The sequence below is a fragment of the Calonectris borealis genome, chromosome 4 (genome assembly GCF_964195595.1).
Source record: "Calonectris borealis chromosome 4, bCalBor7.hap1.2, whole genome shotgun sequence".
Lineage (NCBI taxonomy): Eukaryota > Metazoa > Chordata > Aves > Procellariiformes > Procellariidae > Calonectris > Calonectris borealis.
In genome coordinates, this window is record NC_134315.1 from 39,336,777 (window position 1) to 39,350,038 (window position 13,262).

A 13,262-nucleotide genomic window follows, 5' to 3' on the forward strand; every position below is an offset into this window, starting at 1 on the left:
AAAGGAGTTGAACTCTGGTTTGCACTGTCATTATGTACAGTACATTTTTCCAAGTGAAATCAAGTTAAAAATACATATTTCAAGAAATCATAATTATTTATAATATACATATTATTTTTTTAACCACCAGATGTTGCTGCTTTCATCTTGATTATATTGTCTTTAAATAATTTTAGTTTAAAAGGGAAAATGGCCCCAATGGATTACAAATTACCTCACTATTTTGCAAGTGCAGGTCAAATTGCTTGTGGAGAGGCTGCATTGGAAAACATTTTTGTGGAAGAGTTCTGTTGTGATAATGGCTGTGTATCAATTATTTAGGAAACAGAGAAAAATGAGGTTTAGTCCTGTACAGTACAGAGATGGAGTATACAGTTCATAAAGTAAAAAGTAATGGCTGGTTCAGACACTGAAAAAGAGACTGACCTTATATTTATGACAGTGCTAGGCCCAGGAGTAAATCAAAGAGCACAATCCTTTAGATATGTGCTTACTTACATGCTAAAGTTCATATTTGATCTATATGGTCATTGAAGCAATCATTCCTTATCCCTTTTTGGCCTTTCTCTCAAGTATAATACAGAAGTATTACAATGAAAGGACAATTTATTTCTGCTATATGAAGACAATTATATTAGTGCTTAATTGTGCTTGAGCTCATGTAGTTCCCATTCAAACATTTGCTGGAGGTCAAAAATATTAAGCTGTCTGCTCCTCATTTCACAGGAACTTATGACAGAAGGACTGAGGGAATACTGAGGCTAAAGGACACCATCCTGCTGAGCAATTCTGCCAAAGGTGTTATCATGAACCTGCTGAATTTACATGTGTTTTCTTTACACTGCAGAAGAGGAAACTGATTTTGATTAGACAGAGAACATTCTGGAAAAAAAAATTCATTAAGAAGGATTGTTTAAATAAAGGCCTCACAAAGCATCTACAGCTTCAGGAAGAACATTTTTTATTTACTTATGGTTTCTGTGCTGTATGTGTCAAAAGTGTTAATTTTATTGTAAAAATAATTTAATCATTTCCTAGAATATGCAGTTAACATGGAAATATTTTATTATAATGAACCAACTGCTCTTAATCTTAAAATAGAACTCACAGCTTTTGGTGAATTATTGTGGCATTTAATTTGCCCTAATCTGCTACGGTGACAAGGGCAATATAAATAAAAATGTGAAGAAAAAAAATGTTCCGTTAAGCCAAGAGTAAAAGTCAGGAGATACGGCTTAAGATTTTTCAAAACTGGAATCTAAAGTTCAGCCCAGAACCCTTTAATTACACACCTAAAAAATGGCCTGGGTGCTCAGTGGTTCTGAGCTTTCCTTAAATTCCAGTTAACTCAAGGAAAAAAAATGTGTATAAATAGCTGACAAAAGTCAAGTTGATTCTGTAGCCGCCTACGTATGGATGTAAAAGCTCACCTTTAAGACCTAACCAAGAAAAAAAATTAATAAATTATTTGTTTTCAGTTCTGCTACACTGGATTCTTGTTTGGTTTTTTGGTGGGTTTTGTGGTTTTTTTTTTGTTTGGTTGGTTTTGGTGGTTTTTTTTGTTTCAATCGTGGATTATTTGTTGCTCTGCTTGAAGTTTAAGCCCTTGGGGATGAGTTTTTATGTGAGAATTTTATCTATCTATTTCTCTGTCTAGTTTAAGAAAAAAAAAAAAGCTTCTAGACTCCATGGTTGTAGAGAGGAACTTTTAAAAAGAGCTATTAGAAAAACAACTGAAGGCCAAAATCCAGGGGAACAAAAGCAAATAAAAAATAGCATTAAGAAATAGGAACCACACAATTTTAAACCCATATCATAATTCTAGGGGTGGGAATTACTCCCAATTTCTTAATATTTACCCTTAGTCACACTGTGCTAGGGAAGTTATTTAACCTTTCCATACCTAACTTCTCTTCTGTATGTTGTAGCTCAAATAATAGTATTTACTCATCTCTCAGGGTATTAGGAGATTTAATTTAATAATGCCTATGAAACACTTCATTAATCATAGAGGGAAAGTAATACGGAAGCATGGATTATTATCATTATTAATTAATTAAAAGAATCTCCCAAGACAAGAAAGGAATGATTATAGTCAGGTGATTTATTTTTTAAGTGTATACTGTGCTGTGACTTCTAAAAGAATTTTTGGGCAGCCTTGGAAGAAAACACATTAAGTATATTGTTAGTAGACTTGGATTTATAACCTCATTGAAATGTCCAGGTTTTTAGAAGACTCATTACTTCTTCTTTTCTGTTGAATTGATGAGTAATTATTATGCAAATCTTCTTGTATTTCTTTATGGGTAACCTTTGGACTGGCATTTTAGCTAAATATTGTGTAAGATTATTGATAAAACACAATTGAATAGTAACAGAAGAAACGAAAGCAGTTATTGCATATGTAAAATGCTCTCTGGAGTCTGAATGTTTTTAAATATGATGGGTTGAATACTTTGACAATAAAAATATTCAGTGATGTCTTCTCTTGTTCTGAAATACACCATTAGTTTAAAAGTGCTCAAACAGTTTCCAAGCTGACCATGTATTTTTAGTTAGAAGTGAATGTGCTATTCTATGACAAATTGCAGTACTATCTAAATAATGTATTCCCTAAACAATACTAAATAAAACCTCTTTTTAAGGCCATTTTATCATCAACATCATCATCACTATCCAAGAAAATATAATAATATGTGGAGTGATCACAGTATCTTTTAATCTACGAAATATCCTTTTTCCCACTTAATAACTGCAAAACAAGGAGAAATCACTTCTGACCCTGCTGCAGTAAACGAATGTTTTTTTGCTGCTAGCTTCAGTACAGTCAACTTTTATGTCTCTTCGGTATTCTAGAGCAGCTCACTAGATGCTGTTGCATTCAGAAGTTTCAAGAAATAGAGAAGGATCAGAGAAAAACTATGCAGACCCTCATCCTCTGAGTTTTGCCTGGATCTGGCTGAACTTAGCTCCTGAATAGAGGAAAAGAGGGAAGCTAAGTACTGGACTAGGAAGCTCTGGGATGAGGTGGAAGATGCTCTGAAGATCCACACATTTTGGTCAGCCTTCTTTCCTAAAAGCTCAACAGAACCTCAAACCTATCTGCCTGTAAGATGTACTTCGCAAGAAGTTTACTAGTATTCACATCTATGAGTTGGTGCTCAACACAGTAAGGCAACTCCCTATGTTCTTGAAAATATTTTACTTCTCATGGCACTCAAAACAACAGAAAAGTTCAGATCTTTTTATTTGCCCTCTGTTTTCAAAGCATTTTCTATTTTTCATCCCTCATGGTACTATTTTCAAGCTTGTTTTCATTATCACAAGAACTTCAGAGCTTATTTTACAATAAATAAAAAAAATTAAAAACAGAGACTCTTATGACAGCATGATTCCAGGACTTGAGCATTTATGAAACGTGAAATACTGGAAAACTTGAAACAAAATGCCCCAGACTGACAACATTGCCCAGTTATTTTAGTTCTCAGCATGCTTTTTCACCTTATAATAATTTATCGATTTTTGTTATCACAATTGATGTGTTCAGTTGATGTTCAGTTTGCTTCTTTTTAAAGCAAGATAAAAATATTATACTTTACATCTTATTCCTTGTACTACAGATAAATAAAGTGCTGTTTTCTCTGAAACAGTTCATTGTTGGCAAATTTGAGCCGTTGTTTCTGAGTTTATGAAGTCTAAAAGCACTTAAAATGCCTTGAAGGCATTATGTCATACTACTTGCATCATGTCACCTAGGATGTGAGGTCTCTTCTGGCTGACATGTCAATAAGAACATTAAAGAATGAAAGACAATTAACAAAAAGTAACTATGTATTAGACTAGTTAACTTTCTAAAATAAGGCCTTTTTGAACTTTCTGGGAAACTATTCAAGAACAACTTCTATGTTAACCTTAGCTGGAGATATTTACAAGTCAGTCAGCCTATCCTCTTGGCTGTTTTGTTCTTTGATCATAACGATATCATAATAGGATTAGATGGCATTACATTTGGAAATATTATGAGGAAATGTTTCTATACATCTGATATATAGCTAAATATGGTTAAATTGTAGAATCCAGTGTGATCAGTGCCTTCAAGAAAGACTATGGCTTTTCAAGAGAGACAAAGTTCCTGAGAACAAGCATTCTTGATCACAGAAAAATCATGTATTGCCAGCTCTCAGGTAGATGAATAGATAGGCTTCATGATTCTTATTATTTCTTAAGTTTTCCCACTTTCCTGTCAAAATCTCTAAAACAGTAGACTCTGAAACAGAGTCTGCCTTGGGATAAATTTCTTTAAGCAACACAGAAAGAGAAATAAATAAGATTACAAGAAGAAAGAGTTTAATACTTTCATAGCAAATATAGTGTGTGAAATGGAACTGCAAAGTCATATTTTTATTTTTAATTGTTGTACTCCATTAGCACAATTTCATTACATCCCTAAACAATTTGATTTAAGAAGAGACAGAATGATAGCATGTGGAGTAAAACCAGTGGTTCCACATCTCTTGCTCATTATTGTATACATTATTTGGAAGGCAAAATTAGTATGTTAGAAAGATGCTATTGTTCTCAGAACACTATCACCTTTACCAAATTAAGAGTCTTTTCTTTTCATTCTTATATACTCCTGCTCTTTCAAATTATAAAATGTCTTTTGGTTTTTTTTTTCCTTCAGTCTGCTTCACTTCACTTGATTTTAAATCTGAATTTCTTAGTACTTGCTGGATTGTGCAGAATAACCTGCACAAACCGAACGTCTATTGCTGATCCCTTATGTCATAGGTACTGTCCATTAAAATTATCATTCCCCCCATACTTAAAAGAAACACATCCATCACAATAATCTTGCACTGGACATAGTGTGACGAAAATGCCAGAATAAAGCCTCTTTGAAAAGAGAAAATGAACAGAAGGTGGTAAAACAAAGCCGCAACATCTTTCTGGATAACAGATAAAATTCTCTTTCAGTTTCTGAAGATTTGGAAATGTTAAATTAAACATACTATACCACCTGCACAGACAGACATCTGTCTATCTCTGAAGAACTTTCAGTTTTTTTCTCAACAGTTGGTGTACGTGTTTGTCTCTATCCTGCAAAAGCAGAGAGGCATAAGCATGCTGTTTAAGGAGGTCACTCAGCTTTATTCTTTTCTTCCTTATGGAGTTGTTTATTGGAGTTTTATGGAGGCTTGTAATATGCTGTAATAGGTTGAAGAATTAACACACTCATGAGATAAATGTATCAGTTTACACTTTTCAGAATTGTTGGGTTTTGACTTTCCGTAGACATAGCTGAATATTAGTCATACAAATTATTCTGAACTGTTAAAGAAAATTAAATTATAATTTTGTAGAAATTTCAGAAATATTTTCATTGTTTTTGATGATGAATAAAACCAAATAAGAATATTTCTCCTAACTCAAAAAATGTTTAAAGGATATTTTGGGTCTGTAAAAATGCTTTTTTTTTTTCAATTTATAGTTTTAAAATTTTTTAATATTGGAACCGAATACTTTGGTCTCATTAAATCTGTTGCCTTCCAGTTGAAATTACCTGTTTAGAAGAAATACATTCTCTAGGGTAGAAAAAAAAAATCTTCAAACTCAGGGTTGCAAGCATCCTTCTTTTTCCTTTTAAAGAAAACGGAATGTCTGATGCAAATATGACTCAAGAAACATGGAGATAATGTCGTTATGCTTAATCTGGCCAAGGTACACAGACTGCCAGCAACTGCAAGACCGTGAATAGCAGCCATATTTTACCTGTCTTGCCCTCAAGTGGAAAAAACAGGAGAGACCTTCCCAGCAACTGTGTTCTGTGAAATAAGTAATCTTGCTAGAGTAAATTAAAGTTAGTTGGAAATAAAGGAAATAGCTATTTTCAAAAGTGGGCTAGATAAAGGACAAAGTATATTTTCAGTTCTTTATTTTCCTTGACTTCATGCTAATTAGGTGAAAGAACGAAACAATTTAAGTTTTTACAGGGAAAATATCTACTTTGTATTACTGTAAATGTTAAAACCATTTATTGAATGAACTTCTCAAACCCAGTGATTTTTGTTGTATAGAGCTGTCAGAGTGATATTTAAAATGAGTGAATATGGTCAGTGTATTAAAAAAAAATCAGGAATTTTAAGTAGCAGAGTAGCAAGATTAAAGGCCAACCTTTTAGATATAATTGCACTTGAAAGACTGCCAATTAAGTTAAGAATTGCAACTACAGTGCTTATTGCACATTTCTAGATCTGAAAATACAAGTAGATGGTGGGGGTGGGGAAACTGTATTCTTTAAGACAATGAGCCCAAGGAGTGAAATTTGCAGATGCTGTACATTAGAACAAGCTAGTGATGCTAACATCCTTTTGAGATTTCTTGCCAGAAATGTATGTGGGTGGAACACAAAGGTGCTTTCACACAGCTTTTGTCTTTCCTGAACTATGTGAAGAGTTGAGGAATGTTGCAGCTCTGCGTCGAGCTGCTCCATAACTCCACTCCAGTCATTTGTGGGTGCCTTCCTAGATGGATGGAGTGACCAAGATAAATTGCAGTGCCCTTACAGTGCAGCTGCCTTAGCTCAGGCAATCTCCAAGTTTTTGCTTCTCAGTACCCTGTTGGAGCCCAAGTGTCCTCTTATGTAGAAATATGCAACCAAACAACCAAAGATAAATAGTGGTGATTACAATAAAAGTAATGCTTGTTTATAAAGAGGAGATTGATGTGTAAGCTACTGATACATAGGCATAAACAGCTACGCAGCCCTGTCAAAAGCCAGTGCTAGCATGGAGGATAAACCTCTCCCTTTCCCAGTCCCAGTATATTCCTTGTCCCAGTAAATTTGTCTGTAACACAGACAACACCTAATAGTCTACCAGAGATTTCAACATTAGCATTTCAGAATAATTAATCTGGTTGATAATCCACAATTCTTTCCAGTGAAATGGTGAGAATTTAAGTGATAGCTTAGGGTTTCCATGCTCTGTATTCCATAACGTAATTCACCTGTATTCTCTTGGCCCCTTGGAACACATATCTCCTAGCCGGCATTCTTATTAGGAATGACTAAATATCACCACTGCTTCATACCCATTTATGTTAGTATCAGGCGACCTGCTTAATGCAGTTGTAAATAAGGAAAGCTGGTAGTTATAAAACTGCAGGGCAAATCCTCAAGGACAACATTACCTTTGACAAACTGGCAAAATACTTAAAAAGCTTGAAAAACTGTAGTTGGAAATCCATAAAAATGAAGTTTTCAGCTTTAGTGTTATTCTAAAAATATATTTTACTTTTGTATTTCATGAATTCTTTTCCCTTTGTATTCCTCTGTACTCTTTAAAATGACATTTAACTAATGTAGCAAGAAGCCACAGCTGTTTAGGAGGGTTGGGAGACCACAGCCAACAACTTTTTAAACATATGAAAACTGAAGACTGAGGATGAGGAGTGATCTGCTGGGTCACCAGGTATTGTTCTTGGAATGTTCCAGAGAATCACCTCCTTGATGACTAGAGATATTTTCCTTATTTCTAGCATAAATTTATTTTTAGTTAGTGCTTACACATTTGTTTTCATGCCAACAAAATGCTTTGTCTTCTATAGCTCTTTTTCCTCCTAAGTGGTTACCCAATGATGTATTTAAAAAAGCAGTCATAGCCCCTCTTAGTCTGAATTTTGCTAAAAAAAAAAAAAGAAAAGAAACACAGACTCTTCAGGCCTCATAAGGTTTTTCATTCCTTTGATGAAGAATGTTAATTACCTTAATTTCTGTTACACTTACTATTTTTCTTAAATATATGTAAATTAATTGTCCTCTTTAAAAGCAGTTGAAGATAAATATAGAGATAAACAGTCTGTTTTCATAAGATTTTCCCCACTGGTGTACATATAGAATAAGCCACTGGGATAAAGACTATAACATGACAATGAAGACTATAATGGGCAGTTATCAGTACACACACATATACTGTACATGAAAAACAACTGCCACAGAATTAGAATTTAAAAATTTTCTAAATCTCAGATGTGCAAGAAAAATTCTGTACCTTTAATAGGTAAAATATACAATTAGTTCTGCAGCTCTCATTATTATTATTATTTAAGATGATCCATATTGCACCCTACCAACTGTTTGACCCTGAAGCATTAAGAAAACCAAAAGGAACACGTATAATAGCGTATTTTGCTAATATAAACAGTACACATGATACGTGTTCTTGCAAGATACATGTTCTTGCAAGATTTTCTTAATAGTTTAGGGTCAAAATACATTGGTACCGTCTTGCTACCCTTGCTATTGTGTTAAAAGTATACAAAAAATTTTGTATTATTTTTAATAATTTCTCTCTTGTAGCAATATTTCAATGCTAGATTTTTAACCTAATGTGAATTATGATTAGTTTTTCAAATCAGCGTTCAAAATGAAAGGCACTGAGAGACACTTAGCTGTAGAATTGTCAAAATGGAGAACAGTACAATATAATATTTATCTCTGATTATGAGAGGTGCTCCAGTCCCTTACTTATGTTAGTGGTCTTTTGCTGGACTCTCTCCAGTAACTCCATATCTCTCTTGTACTGGGGAGTCCAGAACTGGACACAGTATTCCAGATATGACACAGTAGTTCAGGTGTAAAGATAAAAATACTATACATGCAAGTGACAATGAATTTTATTACAGAATTTGTATTTAATAATATCTTCATTTTTACAAATATTGGATGTGTCACAGTGCAGAAGTTTTGCTGGCTACTAGAAAGGCAGTACTTTTATATGTAGAAGTAACACAATAGGTTCAAGAACGTTCATCAGACTGTATTATGTAGCCTATCAATGTACGCATATGAAACTAGGAAGATAAAGGCGAGGAATTTAGGAAAAGCGTTACTTATTGATAGATAGGATCATACCTCCTAGTCTGGTGCACAAGGCTTTTAGGCTTGGTTTTGTTGTTGACCTGTTAAACTAGGGTCAAAGTTTAAACCTATATAAGGAGAAGCTTCAGCAGCTATTCATCTTCTGCAGGTGGGTGGGATGGCTTAGATTAACGATCGAGTCAGCCCATGTGATTCAGTCTATAAGACAGACAGAAGTATTGCATATCATAAGGGCAGAAGCAAGTGAGAACATAAATTATGGATATACCAAACACAGAAATGGATGTTTGTAAATCTGGATCACTATTTTAATAGTTGAAATTACAGTACAAATATGGCAATTAAGAAAAATTGCATTTGAATAACTACGATAATATGTTTCCAATTAGAGTAACTCATTTTTCAATCTTTATATATATTTCTTCTGATACATATGTTTAAAGGTTTTCCTTGTCAAAAAGAAATACTTCTTATCATTTTGAATAGGAATGTGAAGACATGGTGATGTTCTGAGTTTCAGTGAAATCGGTTTTGTTAATTTAAAACATTCCCTCATGAAAATGGTATTTAAAGACCTGCCTGATTAATCAACAGGAAACTTGTCTTGCCTCCTCAAATCCCGCTTTGAAAACTCCTATTCTTTTCTTGGTGTTTGCGGGAGTGGGGAAGTGTAAGGATAGCCATTTAAGTTCAGCAGCAGATGGAAATCCTGCTTTCTTCAGGAGCCCTGGTGAAAGCTATGAATCAGGAACCTCTGCAACATGTATCAACAGCTCCCGAGCCAGCCCTTTTGACAGCTCTGTCAGGAATGCTAGTTCTTGTCTAATTCTTAGAAGCAAGCTGTAATGCAGGCTCTTCCCAAAAGACTGATACGTTTAGTTTCAAAATAGAAGCGTGGGGTAATTGAGAACCACAGTTTAACCCTTCCCCTTTCTGCACTGCTGTATGATACCCTGGTCTGCCATCAAAACCCTGATTCACATAACTGCCAGTGCTCTGTTCTTTACATCTGATAAAATACAAGGCTTTTATTTTGAACTAATATTTCATTAGAGTTTATTTGCTTAATCATCTTCATATACAAGCAACAACCATTATAAATGTATCTTACCTATGAGTAAGTCACTAATAAATACTTTACAGATAAAAATCATGCATTCTTAAGATTCAAATTTGCATTATATCTCTGAATTCAAATAAAAGTAAAGCAGGTATGAAATCTGCATAGCTCAGTTCCAGTGATTTTGTTATGTCTATTGGTGAAAAAAGAGACAGCAAACATTTTCATCCTGCTACATTTCATGACCAAATATTTCAGTCTTAACACTTTCTAGGAAACAGATATTTCAAGGTAGGCTTGTTAAACCGTATTTAGATAACCATAAGTAATATACATGGTTAAAAGTCTATTTTGAAGGAAATATATTAATGTAGTTTTAATGAAAATGTCTCTCAAAATAATTAAGATTTTTGTTTGCGAGTAAGGTAAGTCCCTATTTCAGCAAATGATCTTTGAGTGACAAAAAAGAAAAAAAGCTGGATTGTCTGACTGACAATATATATGTCAAAAAGATGTATACCTGAAGGAGAAATCCTGCCAGTTGAGCAAATCAGCTCCACAATGCTTTGACGTGATTTCTTCTTACGAATTGTCTATCGGGACCATCAGAGATATACATGCAAGATTTTTTTCTGCCTCGGGGCCCTCAGTGCAGTAATGGGCCTTCCTGGCACAGACGGGCCTCCTTCAGGGCCTGCTCCACACCCCACGGGCCCAGGATGCCATTTCAGCCCAGTCGGGGCCTTCGGTCCCTACTCCAGCAGCGCCTCGGGCCTGCCTGCCCCTAGTCCTGTCCTTGGGCAGTTTGATTTCCTGCACTGATCTCGGACATGGCTTATTCCCGTCCTTCCCAATGCTCATCAGCCCTGCTGCCACCAGCCAGGTGCCCTGCCTGCCTGCTTCCACCTGTGGGACCGTGCCTGTGGGTGAGGTGGCAGCACCAGCTGGCTCATGGCCACCCGCCCTGGAGAGCAGGCCCACTCCTGCTGCCCCTGATGTCCTGCCCAGCTACTCTGCCTGGACAGTCCCAAGTCTTGGGCATCTCCTGAGGTAAAAAAATCTTTTAAGTGCTGTTAGTTTTCACTGCAGAACTGAATTCTTAAATCATTCCTACTAAAAGCAAGTGCGTGTTTGTGCAGCCATTAGCAAAGGGAACTAACTAGTTCTCAACCTGCATACTTGAGAAATTAACCCCACACTATTGCTAATAAATACATTTGTGAATCTTATAATTAGACTTTTCTGATTTTTATGGATTTGATTGTGAGTAGTACGAATGCTGGGAGTCCACAGAGAGCAAGGTACAGAAGGCGTCCTGCAAAGTATTGCAAAACCCTCATAAGGAATCAAATTTTGATTAGACTGTTTGAATCATAGAAGCGTACAGCAGCAAAACGCGGCATCTAGCCCAGTGACCTGTGGGTTGGTGCTGTGAAGGTACTTAGCCAAGATTACGGAGGTGCGTTTTCCTCCAGTTTGGGTGAACAAGGGGGCCCTAGGCAGCAGCCAGGCCTGCTCCTCTCACCTCCCGCAGGCCCGCGTTAACCCTCGCGGTGCCACCTGTTGTGTCTGGCAGTTATTTTCAATCCCTCCCGGTGGAACTAAACCATTTAGCAAAAAAAAAAAACCCCAAACAAATAAATAAAATGAAGATTCATTCGGCAAGCAAGAGAACTGAGGGCATTTTATGGGGAAGAAGTGAATTGTTTTAGAAAAAACTGGACTCCCTAAAGGCCATCCTTCTGACAGGAAGTGTCCTGGAAGCTGCCGTGCTTGTGAAGGGCCCACATTCACTGACTCTCCCTTGGATTGGGCTTTCCTTCTGGCTCAAGTGGAGGCAGATCTGATCCTGGGATCTTGGTCCTGTGATAGGTGTCATGTGGCAAATTGACATGTTTGCTGAAGCAAACATTGAGGCATTTATCACATTTCAGAAATGGAGGTCCTTACAGACTTTTGACGTGTAGTTGGGGTTTGGGGAGTGGTGTTTGTCATAAATTTCAAATTCAATTTTAAAGAATTATAGCCTTGTGGATCTGAGCTTCATGAATGATGTGGTCTAAACATATAGTCCTAAAGCTTGCAGTTTGCATGGATTGAAGTTCAGGTCTTGAGGCAACTGATGATTTCTGCTAGGCTATTTTGTATTTTTAGTAACAATTTTACTTCGGTGACAGGATGCTCAGGAAATCTGGGAAATGCTTCCCATGTGTCTGGCAAACACTTCCCATGTGTCTTTAAACATGTCATTGATTTCCATGTGCATCATTCTTACATCTATAAAATGAAAAGACTTTTGTATCTCTGGTGTCTGAAGCATAAGTTTATTTTTTAGGTATAATGACGACTGTAATGAATCAAATGCACAAAGTAAACAGGAAGTTAGCAACCAGAATCCAGAAATCCTTGCAAGAAATTGGTATTAAAGTAAATTCTGAGAAGTGATCATTTTGAATGTGAATCAAATTTTTAGATAATGAAGTATTCACTGGTAATAGCGTAAGGGACACCAACTTCATTTTTTATAAGTTTATATTATAAACTCCATTGGTTTGGTCCATCTGAAGGTCTCTTCCTCCAGAGCATATATAAAGTACAGACCAATTTTTCACATAGAAATCAAAGAAATTGTGAAAAACTTGCCAAATTCTACCCTCATATAAGAACTAATTCTGGAAGTCTAACCTGTACAAATAGAAGCAAATTTGAGCCAGAACTAGGAAATGTCCTGCACATTCTGGTTAATTGAACGATCTGTGACCTCAGGCCTTTAAAATAAGGATTTAGGTTATAATAGAAAATTGAACTGGGACTTTCATTAAATACATGATAGCTATTGATTTGTACTGCCTTCCATTCTAAGCAAATTACATATCCTTTTTCATAATGAAAAAGGTATAAAATATACCTTAAATAAATGTCTTAATCATCTGCTTTACCTTTTAATCTTGCTCAAGATGTTCTAAATCATTAATCAAAATTAAAGCTGTACAGTACATTTTATACTTTAAAAAATGGTACATTCTTTACCATTAAGAGGGACAAATACTATGTCTGATCCCTCTATTTTGTCCTCATTAATGGGATAAGCATTAAAGGGGTAAAAACCAAATCTATATATAAACAGTTATTTAACTCAACATAAATGATGTAATTCATTAGATTCTACCTAACTTAAAGTTTCTAAATAATATTTCAAGAGGCTGTTCAGCCAAATGTAATACTGATTCTTACATTCATAGAATTCTTATGTTGAAATAATTTGCCTGTGTTTGAAAAACAAAGTGAATTGCTCAAAAAGCTGATTTACAAAAAGCTAAG